This window comes from Nuphar pumila, chromosome 5, assembly GCF_984573655.1.
Source record: "Nuphar pumila chromosome 5, dmNupPumi1.hap1.1, whole genome shotgun sequence".
NCBI classification, from domain to species: domain Eukaryota; kingdom Viridiplantae; phylum Streptophyta; class Magnoliopsida; order Nymphaeales; family Nymphaeaceae; genus Nuphar; species Nuphar pumila.
Window position 1 is genome coordinate 27810304 of NC_143253.1, and position 13743 is coordinate 27824046.

Here is a 13743-nt window from a genome sequence, read left to right on the forward strand (position 1 = left end):
CACATTGGATACAAACAAAAGTTCATATCAAATGTAGCCCTTGATTTTTGGTCCATATAGGGTCCAATTTCAATTCATTATTATATTGATGAGAACCACATTTATCATAAACATACATTACTCGGTCTTGATCTGACCAACATATTTATTAGGAGTTGAACATGTTCAATCCGGATCCGACCGGTCCCAGGGTGATCAGTACATGGATCTGGATCTGATAAATGAACTCATATTTGGGATTAATGGATTCAACTCGGCCCATATATAGATCCAATGTAGTATCTTCTGAGTCAGATATATATATCATTAGTTGGCATAACTTGGCTGCGATCAACCTATCAAATATAACGAAAATATAGGTTTATATCAAACCAAGACCAGTTGATATAAACCAATATTTACGTTATATTTGATAGGTTGATCACAGCTAAGTTATGCTAACTAATGATATATATATATCTGATTCAGAAGATTCTACATTGGATCTATATATGGGTCGAGTTGAATCCATTAATCCCAACCCATTTTACCTGGACCTTGGTTTGATTTCCCATATCCATTCAAGAAAAGTGTTCCTTCACTATCTTCGTGTGCATCCTTTTGCGTTTTCATTTGGAGTACCTGCTCTGATCGATCAACCTTTAGCTTCAATAAGATCAGCCAGGAGAGAAACTTTATTCCTTTATTACCAACTTCAGAACTACTGTCACTTACTATTTCTGACCAGCATGCGCTATGCTTTCAATCCTTAGCTCACTTTATAGAGTCCAAAAGCATTAGGTGATCTTGAAACATTTAATGCACTCCAACACCAACTTCCTTTTTGTCTGTTCACCATGTTCTACTGTCCCTTTTGTGGAATTTTCTTGCCTCACTATGCCAAAACTTCTGTGTCCTGAATATTAATGGAATGGCTTGGTCTCTTGGACCAGGCCTTCTTTTGATGACAGGAAGTTTTCTTGTTTAGTATTTGCCTATAAATCCATGCAAATAACAACAAACTTATGGTCCTCTTTTTCATCATTATTAATAGTGGTATGTCCATAAAGAAGGAAAAAAAAAGTACTGATAGTGCTACTTGTGATTAGGTTCTAGGGTGCTGTAGGTGCCTGAATTTCAAAAAGGCATCACATGAGGCAGATGGGTATGTGTCATTATTGGTGCAAATTGGGTTGCACATAGGATTGGTTGATCTGCAATGCTTTACAAGTAGGTTAAAAAGTTTTTCTAAAAAGTTTTGGATGAGAAAATGATATGAATATGTGGGATTTGCTTTTAACATCCCCCTGGCCTTCCCTAGTCTTTCTTGTCACATTAACAAACAGATACTGCTATATGTAAAGTCATATCATCGTCACAACCATGCCATTGGCTGAAGGCTACCATTCTCATTCCGGGGCCAGCTAGCATACTGTCCTTGTAGAGGGACTTTGTCTTTTGGTTGAAAAATGTATTTTTTTCTATAGTAAAAGCTTGGGTAGGCAGACCCCTATCAGTTATGCAACTATACCATTGGGATTCGAACTTGCAACCTCCCAACACAAGGTGGCTAGCACTGACAGATCCTGCCAGACAAGCGGAGCCCCCATTAGTATTTTTTTGTTGAAAAATGCTTCTACAAATTCAACCGTTAATTAAATTCTCTTTCAAACTTTCGTTTTTTTCTGCAAAAAACCCACAAAGGTAAGTGTTGAAATCAGAAATATTTATACATGTGATGCATTTATTCAAGACTTGGAATTATATAAGTAATCAAATCCAATGAGAAAATTTTGCAAGGCTAGGTTAACATTGATAAGGTTACAAGTAGGGCTGGACAACGGCCAGTTCAAGATGGTTCCTTTAGTGGACGGGTTTGACCTGGCCGTCGACGGGCCAGGCTTGGTAGAGCCTGACCTATTGATCAGGATCGTACCCAAGTCTAATACAAAGTTCACGGCCTGCCCATTAGGCTCATGGGCCTAATTTGAATCATGCCAGACCGGGTTAGGAGTCATCTTATATTCACAATATTCCTCATTCATTTTCTTGAATGCAAATGTTATTTAATAAAAAATTGAAAAGTATAAAAAAATAAATGGGATCAAGATTGATAGATTTTTGCACACACACCAACACCAGCGCCTATATATATATATATATATATATAGAGAGAGAGAGAGAGAGAGAGAGAGTAATGGGTAGGTGGTGAATATGCTAAATGAAAAGTGCTAAATGAGTTTTTCAGTTTTTTTTCATCTTATTTTTAAATTCTGACCGTACAGATGTGATCTATATACTTGATTTTATAGGGATCAGCTCTTAAAGTGTTCAATTCCGACACATGGGTGGGTTTTTACAATGTTCAAAAAATCAAGGATCCAAAATCTTTGTAAAATTTTGAGGCTCCAAATATTATTTTTTTCATGGAAAACACATGATTCAGGTATAGATTTCTCGTAAATAGACCATGCCCAACATATTTATGGGGGTAGGAACTGCGAAAAAAGCATCAGAAAAACTCATTTAGCACGTTTCATTTAACATATTTCATTTATGCACGCATATATATATATATATATATATATATATATATATATATATATATATATATATATGCCTCATATTTTTTCATCTGGGTTTAAGCCTAGTTCAAGTCAAACTTTCTTTTGAAAACGAGGTCCAAGCCAGACCACGGGCCACCCGGCCTGTTGTCCGGCCCTAGTTACAAGTAACTTGGTCTTCAGTTTCATAGTTTTCGCAGAGAAGACTTTCAAAATCAACAAAAAGTACACGTAAGCACTCTCATTTTCTTTAGGAAACACAACTTGCCACGATGGTTAACATATCCTTACCTTGATAAGAGCATAATATTTTCTATTTTCAACTAACCTTTTTCAAACAGAAAGACGTTCTAAGTTCAAATGCAACTTTTTGAGTTGGACAACCTCCATGTTTATTTTAGAACTTGACTAGAAAAGGACTTGTTACTGAAATCTTACACTATACACTTACACTAACTCCTTTCTGAAGAATATAGAAAAATCCTTTTTTGGTCTACTTGAACCACACGATTTTGCTGGTTTTTGATTAATCAGTTTAGCATGACACTTTTATTGATACACAGCAGGGACATGGCATTCTCGATTTTTATAAGGTTCGAAAAATCAACTGTCCAAATTTTTTGTAAATGTTTTAATCTCCAAATATCATTTTTTTCATCCAAAATACATGATTCAAGTGTGGATTCCTCGTAAATCGACCATGCCCAACACATTTATGGGGTCAGAACTGCCAAAAAAATACTGAAAGAGCAAAAAACACCCATTTAGCACATACCATTTAGCATATTTCATTTAGCATATTTCATTTAGCACCTACCCATTACTCTATATCTCTATAACAAATATCGTGAGATTTATGAAAATCTCGCGATATTATCACGAGAAATTGCCTGAAAGTTTAAAACGGCAATTTCTCGTGAGACTTTCAAAATATTATGAGATTTATGAAAAAGCATAAATACAGCGATTTAAACATGATATTTACGTTTTAAATGACTATTTATTGTGAAAAAACCATATTTTATTTTTAAATATTTTTTATTAATATTTTATTATAACAAAATATTTTTTTGTTTTTTAATTTACTTTTTTATTGCTGAGATTTTGTCAAAAAATGTGAGATTTAAAAAAAATTCAATTTCTTGCGAGTTTTTGACAAACGAGATTTTGCCAAAAAAAAAAACATTTGTCACTATGCTTTCTCTCTCTCTCTCTCTCTCTATCTATATATATATATATCGAAAACCCATATCATCAAACGGGTTTTCGTCAAACTCGGGTATGACACACAGCCATGTGTCCAAAAAAATGTGAGTTTTTAACATTTAACGACAATCTTGGACCGCCGCTAAATGTGTCAAAAGCACACATATAGCGTGCACCGTTGTTGATCATGCGTGTGGTGGTTCGACGTAACATCAAACACTTTACATGTTCGATGTTATGTGTTACTCATATATATATATATATATATATATATATATATAGAGAGAGAGAGAGAGAGAGAGAGAGAGAGAGAGATGAGTGTATTGTCAAACAGACAAAGCGTTCGATGAAAATCAGATGCTTTTTCACCGCTAACTGTGCATCATCATTTATTTGTATAAAGCAACATTTAGTGGTTGTCGTGACTGCTACTAAATGTTGTTTTTCCACCCAAACCTTTAGCGACAGTCGTGACCACCGCTAAAGGTCAAAAAACATAAAAATAATAAACGAACACACCTGGCGTGTCTGACCTGTGTTCAATGAGAAGGGTGTATGATGTTACGCCCTTCTCATATTTCTGATTACATATTTAGTTAAGAGTGGTATTAGTCTTTCCATTACTTAGTTTCGTGTTATGAATCAGCTTTCCTCGCGACCCAAGGTTATTGTGATATATTGTCCACACCCAATTTATGATGATGCCCAAAGTATTTTTTTAAATATTTTTCCAGGTTCTAAGGTGAAGATCTCCAAAATCTTAAGTTATCCAATTTGTCATCCGGTCTTAGGACGACAATCGACTTTGATGTCTGGTCTTAAGACATTGCCATCCAGTCTCAGGATGTAAAAAACACTGTGGTTCGGTCTTGGGATGGAAAGTTGTTTTGTAGGACGAAAAACCCTTTTGTTGACTGGTTTTGTGATGGCAAAACCACTTTGTCATTCGGTTTTGGGACGACAAAACTACTTTGTCATTTGGTACTCTTAATGTAGGGATAGGCCTCAAGAGGCTTATCTCTATCTTACCCCAACTTTCTATGTGCATTTTTCTGTGCAAAGCTATGCATGGATGTGCTTTATCATCTCTATAGGATAAACACAAATCCATTTGGGTTGGATCAGAATCAAGAAATCTCTTAACCTAAATCTCGTCCTTAATTCCTATAAATAGGGGCAGACCGCTAGAGCCTTATCATATGAAACAAACCCCCGACCTTGACCTCTCTCTGCCCCTCTCTCGTCTCATTTTCTAAACTGTCATATCTATGCGAAGGTGTTGCTAGACCAAGGAGAGGTCATTCTTGAATCGCCATACACACCTTACGAGGGGCCCTTGGTTGAAAAAAGTCTACCATTTAGAGCTCAAAAGATAAAGAGACCCAAAGCCGAAAAAAGGTAATTTTTAGATCTATCTGATTGTCCTTAGTCTATTTCGATTTTATATTTATTTTTAAATCTTTTCTTTGCATAAGTGTTTATAGGCTCTTTTGAATTGATTTGCATATTTCATTTCATGGGGATTTTGGATCCTATACCTGGATTTCTTGATAGTGGACTTTGAACTAAGAAAATTGAACTTGTCTCTACTTTATATTCTCAAGAAGAAGGATGATCAAATCTTAAAATGAGTGTCACATCTTTTAAATGAATTTGGAAAGAGTTTTGCTAAATCGATGTGAGTACAACAACCTCTAGAAAATCCTACCTATAGGATGCCACCCCACATGATGTCTAGCATCATCTTTGATGAGGATTCTGAAGAAAGGACTCATATTGATGTCTCGATGAGCCTAAAAATGGCCAGAGAAAAGAAAAAATGTCAGCATTCCTAGAATTCAGCTTACACCAGCACTCTTGTCATTCCCACAAGGATCCACCTAGAGAATATGAGACAGATAGTTCAATCATGAAAGGATCCACGATGAGAAAAGTTTCTCGAACCCAACATATCAAAACTCCATCCAAAGAAAGAGAAACTTATTGGCATAAATGAGGCAGTACGTAGAAGAAGCACAGAACATGATAAGAGAAATTCAGAGGGAAAAGTATGAGCAGGCTCAGGCAGCAGAGACATAAAGAAAAGCCAAACAAGTCTGGGAATAGGGGTATGGGGGGGCTATAATCAGTGGAAAGAATCTCAAATATCTAATTGAAAAAGAAAATTTTATAGACCCTTGTTGACCCGTCCAATCAAAACCACATTATCAGAATCAAATAGAAAAATAAAGTTTTTGGAAGACATGGTTTAAAACTTCAATACCAGAATGAGATATATGGATACAAAATGAAGAAAATATACGATAGGGGGCTAATTAATTAGTTTCTCAGGAGTTTGAAGGGAGAGGCAATGAAATGGTTTTCTACCATAAACCTCCAGCATGTCACGGAGTTTAAATATATTATCAATGTTTTCATGGATTAGTTTCATTTTAATCATGAATCCCTCCACACGATTAGTTAATTATATGAATTAAAACAAAAGAAAGAAGAGGGTGCTCATGAGTTCATCAATAGATGGCAATCCATGTCCAATAGAATGAATGAGCCAATTTTAGACTCCTATGACCTAATCATCATTATGGACAATTTCTGTCAACCTTTAAAAAATTTAATTAGCATGGTTCAAGTCGAAACCTATGTTGAACTCATCAAGAAGGTCACCGCCTTTGAGGTTGGCATTAAAAGAGGAGTGTATGATGAGTTCCTGAAGCATAGTAATAACAACATCCAAATGTCAGGTCAATGCAGTTCAAGTCTCGGGACAAAGCTACAAGAAGTAGGGCAATCAGGGCCAAAAAGCATGCAAACAGGGAGGTGCACCTAGCAAGTCAAACTCGAATGAAAAAGGGTATGGCAAAAATCCAAAATGGACCAAGGAGTGAAGGTTTACATGGTTCAAGCAAGCCTGATCATAGGTCCTATATCTTTTGTTGTAGGATGGTCTGGTTAAGTTGCCTGAGGTGTCATACCCACCATAGATGAAGGGTAAAGACCCATCCAAATACTACCAATATTATAGGGTGATGGGGCACGATACCAAAGTATATATCATTTTCCAACACATGATACAAGATAACATCAAAAGTGGTGAACTCCTTGTTGATGAAAAACCAAAAAATGAAAACAACAATGACATGAGCATCTTTAAAGTGCTCTTTTCATATCACAATACAGAAGTCCAAGATTGTGAACCAAAAGGAAATTGGCTTCCAAAAAAGACTATTGAGCGAGGACCATATACCAACATAGTGATCTATCTTCTCTAAGTCCTCACTTGTAATATTAGTCCTCATTAACTTCCTATAGCTCCTTAAATATATTACCAAGGAGGAAGGAGAGTAGAAAGAAAATAAATTTGTAGTGAAGCAAAAAAAATTTCATAAGACACCCCTCAGATAAGTGTAATTCACTTAGACCCAGCAAACAACAATTACATCAGGATTCCAACAATGTCTTATAACAAAGATGCAATCGTAAAAAAGGAAGACCTTCCTGTACTCTCTCTTAATAAGAACCAATAAAAAAGTGACGTGAGTCAGGTTACACGTTCAAAAAAAGTTTACCAACCAAAATCCATAAGAAAAATCTCACCTTTGATGCCTCATCAGATCACATATCAACCCAAGTCCAATAAGGAAACCAAAGAGAAATCCAAAGAGGTAAAGGAAAGTGCAATATTGAGACCTAATTGGTCAAGACACCAACAAATATCTTGATATTGGAATTAATTAGGGTTTCTGATAAACACTGGGAGATAGTAGAAGAAATTTTGAAAAGTGTCAAAGTTTTCCCCAACACCCAGCCTGAAGGATTGGCAGTTTTAATCTCTCAAGTCATGACTCAGATGCTTATTTTTTTCTCAGATGATTATAAGCCAAAGCCCATGACACCCTACAGTAAGGCATTATACATTACAGTGTAAATAAAGGGCATGTCAGTTACTAATTGTTTGGTGGATGGTGGTGGAGGAATGAATATATGCCCAACCATATATTCTAAATTCATAGTTGCGTAAGCATGTGATCCAGATCAGTGGGTATGATGGAAACACTATGACCATTGTAGGGACAATCATATTGGATGTGGCAATAAGTCACATAATTCAAACAACATTTTTTTATATGTTGGATGTGCCACCTTCCTATAAATTGTTATTAGGGAGGATTTAGATTCATGATCTCAAGGTTGTCCCTTCTATGTTTCACCAATGCATCAAAATATTGTAGCAATATAGTATTGTAGTAGTGTATGCTAATTACCCTCTCGTTAGGATGATACAACCCATGTTGCCTAGACCTGAGGGACAAGCTGACATGTCAACCGTTTGTTTAAAGAAAGAAAGAACCCTCTCATCAAGCTCTGTTATGAATGTGACATCATCTAGCTCATACTAAGTGTTAGTTGTAAATATTTCCAAAAGGCCCAAGATCTTCAGATTTAGTGGAAGGATAAACAATTCTCATCTCAAGTTCTACCTCCAATATCAACATGTTTTAAAGTATATTAACAAATAAAAAATTGACTTGTACATGAGGTATGAGACTTTTAAAGGATTGAAAAAAGCCAATAAGGGATAAGAGTACCTCTCAAAGCAACGCTCAAGGTGGGGTACTCAAGGTCTTGATTATAAGAGACCTAGAGAGAAAGAAGACCAAGAAAAACTCACATAAGTCCTTAAAAATCATTTAAAAAAGAGAACCATCATCATCAGTTTAGTAGGGGGTCCGGTTACATCAGATGATACATGATTAACACTTCTTTTGCAAGGACTCAATCTTAGATCTTAGAAGTTAAACAACAATATGCGCCTTTCTATTTCTCCTTCTAAAGAAGGTCAACACTGGTAGAATCCCAGACATGAATGAGATTGGAGATGACAAGGACTAGAGAGAGTGGCTAGGGAGGCATGAGAGGTAGGGAGATGGAGAGAGAGAGAAAGCTTGTGAGGGATTACAACAGAGAGAGGGGAATGCATGAGTGAGTAGGAAAGGAGGGAGAGAGAGAGAGAGCATGAATATGGAAAGAGAGAGAGAGAGTTGGGTTTTAGGAAGGGTGCTTACATGAGTTAGGGAAAGTAAGGAATGAATGTATCTCCTTAGAAATTTTTTGAAGGAGCCAATCTCTTCCAGAATGGAAGAGCCAATTTCTACTAATTAAGTAGTAGGCCAATTAGAGAGGGACTCAAATATTTCTATTGAAAATGAAATGATTAAAACATACTTTCTTACAAGTATATATAGAGCCTCATCACTCTAGACGTTTCCTCAGAGATCTCATATGGCTATTGTTTTCATACCAAAAAGGATGCAAATGCCTTTAAGGGGCATTGAGCCTTTTCCAATGACCAACCTACCCTTGGGGGCATTGAACATATTTATCACCAGTTTGAAGAGAGTTTAGACACCTTAAATTTTTACATTTTTGCCCAATTATTTAAATTTCTTGGCCAACTTTTGAAAATCTCACCAAATTGGACTGATGGTTTGCAACCAATGCATCTCTAGTACAATATCAACATCCATGATAGGAAGCACAAAGGCATCCAAGTTGGTGGTGGTGCCTTGAACCTGGATTTTCAAATTGGGGCATATTGCTTGGCATTGCAATTTTCTTCCATTTTCTTCTACTACCTTGAACGAGCTATGGAAAGCAGTTAGACACTTGATCGTTTTGGCAACTTGAGTACAAAAAAGGTTGCGCGTGCTTCCTATCTATGAGGATGGATATCAGAGTGCCCATGAGAGTACCTTGCACTCTCATGGATTGGGGCATGTCCACCTCTGTGAGGGCATGGAGTGAGATTTTTATCTCATCTTCGAGTGAATCCAAGTCCTTAAATGTCTCTTCATCTCCTTCATCACTGTCACTGTTTTTGGTATCACTATTTGCAAGATATAAATACATGATTTTATATATATGGCCATAGCACTAAACCTCATCATAATGGTAGCACAACCCTTTTTTCATCTTTCAACCATGACATCAGAAGATATTTTTTTAACATTTATTTTTATATTTGCAGAATAAGGAGGCTTTGAAGTGGGCTTGGACCCACTAGTGTTGGTTGTTGCACTGGATCTGCCTGATCCATTCTGGGAAGGAGGACGAGTTGGGTTTTGTCAAGATCCATATCTGAATCCGATTCGAAGGCTTTGGGACCCTTGTTCTTTAAACTCCTCTTTTAAGCGAGGCTATTGGAAGCACTAAAGGATTCTGGTTGGACAACTGACCTGCACCTCTATTTGGAGCTCATAGAGAAGCCCCATAATGAAGGTACTGATAAGAGCTTCTTGGGGCCAATCCTTCACCAAGTTGCTGAGCCTTTCAAACTCAACTTGATAGTCCATTATGCTGCTAGATTGTCTCAATTTGGACAATGTGACATTATGGTTCACATACACGGAACGACCAAAACATAACACCATGGCCTGTGCAAAGGCATCCCAAGTTAGTATGCCAAGGTTTGTCTCGAATCATTGATACCAACGTACCACATCTTCCTCCAAGTGGATAGAGGCAACAAACACCTTTTCGAATTCTGGGTCTACATCACACAAAAATAATACTCGGTCTTAAGGATCCAACTTGTGGGATCCTTTCTGGCAAAGGTTAGAAATTTCAGACGGGGCTGCTTTATTTGATTCTCCCCTACTTTTGCATGACCACATTATTAGCCATGGTTCTCGAGTCTGTGTTGGCTAGACCTTATAACCCCTTTGTTGGTCATGAACTCACGCATCATGACTGATAATTCATCAATCTTATGGTTCAACTCTCATATTTGTTGTTGGGTCTCCATCCATAATGCATCAACAAGCTTTTGGGCTCTACAAGTCACCACGGTTCCATTTTAAGACTTTCTGCTTGCAAGACAGGTTGTTGCTTGCCCGAGGTTTAGGTGTTTCAGAGGTATGGGTTGTTTTCTTGGGTAGGATTGATTCTAGTATGATTGTCAGATGTCTAAGGCAGGTGTAGATAATTTTTTTAAATTTTTTCTAAGGGTTATTATAATCTGATAATTTTTTTCTTATTGACAGGTTCAGGTAATTACAACTCTAGTTCAGATTTTTGTCCCTAATAGAGTTCAAAGATTGATTTGGATCCCAGTGATCCAAACAAATCTTTTGGTTTTGTAAATTGGGTTTGACAAATAAGTCTCACCGGAAGAGAAAGAAAACATGGGAGGTGAGAGGGAGCGTAAGTGGGGTGAGAGAGAGTGTGCATGAGAGAAGGGTGATGCATTAAAATGGGAGAGGGGTGGGGTATATATAGGGGAATTTGTGGTGGGTCGGGGGTGAGAATTAGAGAAAACCGGGGGGAACAAGTGGGGGATTTTTTTTTAAAAAGGGGGGATTCAAATTTTTTTGAATTCTTTTTAAGATTTTTGAGGGAGAAAAATGGGTGGGTTTGGATTTGGATTTGGTGAGACCTATTTGGGTTTCATTGAATCCAAATATAATCTACTAAATAATACACACACACACACACACACACACACACACACACACACACACACACACACATATATATATATATATATATATATATATATATATATATATATATATATATATATATATATATATAACAAGATTCATTTGGGTCTCAAGTGGACCAAAATCTTATTTAGTGAGATCCATTTGGGTCTTTAAATGGATCCAAAATCCCATTTACCTTAGTGAGATCCATTTGGGTCTCTAATGGATCCAAATTCTTAGTGAGATCTATTTGGGTCTTAAATGAATCCAAGTCTTATTTACTTTAGTGAGATCCATTTTGGTTTCAAATAGATCCAAATTCCTTCTATATCGAGTTGAAATCCTAATATGAATCTAAATCCTACCCAAACCCATTCGAGTTGGCACATTCATCCTGAATTATTCAGAGATCCATATAGGGCGGATCCGATGTCTCAAAACTCATAATGGGTTCATTTGAGTTTGGATCCTCTCCTAGGTCCAAACTCCATAATTCTAATTCGGCATGGACCCAATGCCGATCACATGGGTTGATCAATTTGGACCTTCCCCAAAGTCCAAACTCAATAGTTTAAGATCCAATGGATCCTATGTGTTCATTCGAGTAGTTCAAACTTTAAGTTCATGTGGGTTCATCCTCTTGGATCTCCACTGAGATCTAGATCCAAATACCTTATACAAAACCTCATATATCTCTAATTAAGAGTCAAATAACTTAAATAAATGCTAAAATTTTATTGATAAATAATTGTTAATTAATTAACTAATATTAGCTAATTAATTAAACTAAATACCAAAATAATCTATAAAAAACTTATTTTATTTATTTAAAAATTCTAAGAAATTTATGAATATTACATCCTACCCCCCTTAAAGAAATTTTGTCCTTAAAATTTTGTTTATGGTTACGTACCAAGTAACTCGCTATATTTTGCTTTCTCTTCCTAATTAACAACACCTAATTAGTGTAGTGTTGAAGCACAATCAGTGAATCTATTGTTCGATCACCAACTTCACTCCAACAAACTAGAGATCTATAGGGTCACCCGTATAGGGCCGCGTATGGATAAATAGCAATACTTGAATGGTAACTACTATTATAAGCAAATTATGCTAATATAAGATGTTTTCTCCAATCACCCTTTCAATCTAGTGCGCATAGGCTTGTAGTAAATTAAAGACTTTAATTGCCTCGTATACACCCCTTTGCTACAACAATGGATGAAAAAAATCTTTGTCAAGTATGTGTTTAGCTGCCCTCTACTCACCTCAAATCCCCAAAATTTCACTAAAAATCTTACCTTTAACCACTATAATAAGGTAATCAAAGCAAACTAGAATAATTATAGAAAGGTTAGAAAGGTCCAAATCTTGCAACCTTAATAATTATGAGCTCTATCAACTTGGGAGATGTCAACATCCTTAATTGTTGTGCATGTGATTTATCTAATAATAAAATCATATAAATTAGTTTTGTAGCCAGAAGAGAGTCATGCACCAGTTGAATGTTCAATGATCCTTTCGATTTATAACCTGACTAATTCTAAGAGACTGAGGTATCTTTGAACTTCCCTTCATTGCATATTTACATGTCCCATCTTTATATGTAAGGAATAACCAAAAGTCCACAATTTATTCTTGTTGATAGATGTGACTTGTCTCCTTAATTGTAATCTTTCATGCAATTTCAAGGGCAGTCCTATTTTATTTACTTCCTAATGATAAAATTCTCTTACAATTTCTTAGTTTGTTTCCATTTACTTTTACATTTTCATCAGGCACCTATGTCATCCATACATAGTCATAACCTCTGAGTTATACAAAATTCATGTGGGATTCAATTGATTCGTACTTGTTTGAAAAAATTCACAATTTCATTTGAACGAGGTATACCACACCCTACAAAAACTTAGTCTAAGACTAACAAGTTGTCTTGTACTTACTCACTACCTTTCAATTGCTCGACTATTGTGGCATAGACATGGCTTTCATGGCACCCTTTTTTGTTGTTGTTGCTACTGGCTTCCTCCAACAATCCATCTCTGTCAATCTATCACTTTCTTGCGATATTGATACATAATATGGCCAATCTCTCTACAGTAAAAATAGGCGCCCATGTCACGAGGGCATGGTTGTCTGAGGTGGCGATGGTGGCACTTTGGGCACTGTAGATCCTGCTCTGGTCGGGGCCCTATCCCATCGTGATGCCTCTGCTTCTTGGCAGGTGGTGTGAAATTCTTTCCACCAACATTCTTCTTGGCTTTCCCTTGTTTGAATTGTTTCCACTCCTTGCTCAGCAAGGTTTCTACTGCCATGACACCGGGGAAGGTTGAAGATATGTTGGTCATTATCCGGTAGCAGAGTCCTTCCTTAAGTTCCCAAACGTACTTATTTGCCCTTTCTCGATCATCAATAAAGAGTTCCAGGCAGTACCCCCTCCAAGTTTTAGAATTTGGTGGTGTAGTCCACCAAATTCATGCTTTCTTGGCACAACTCCAGGAATTTCACCTTCT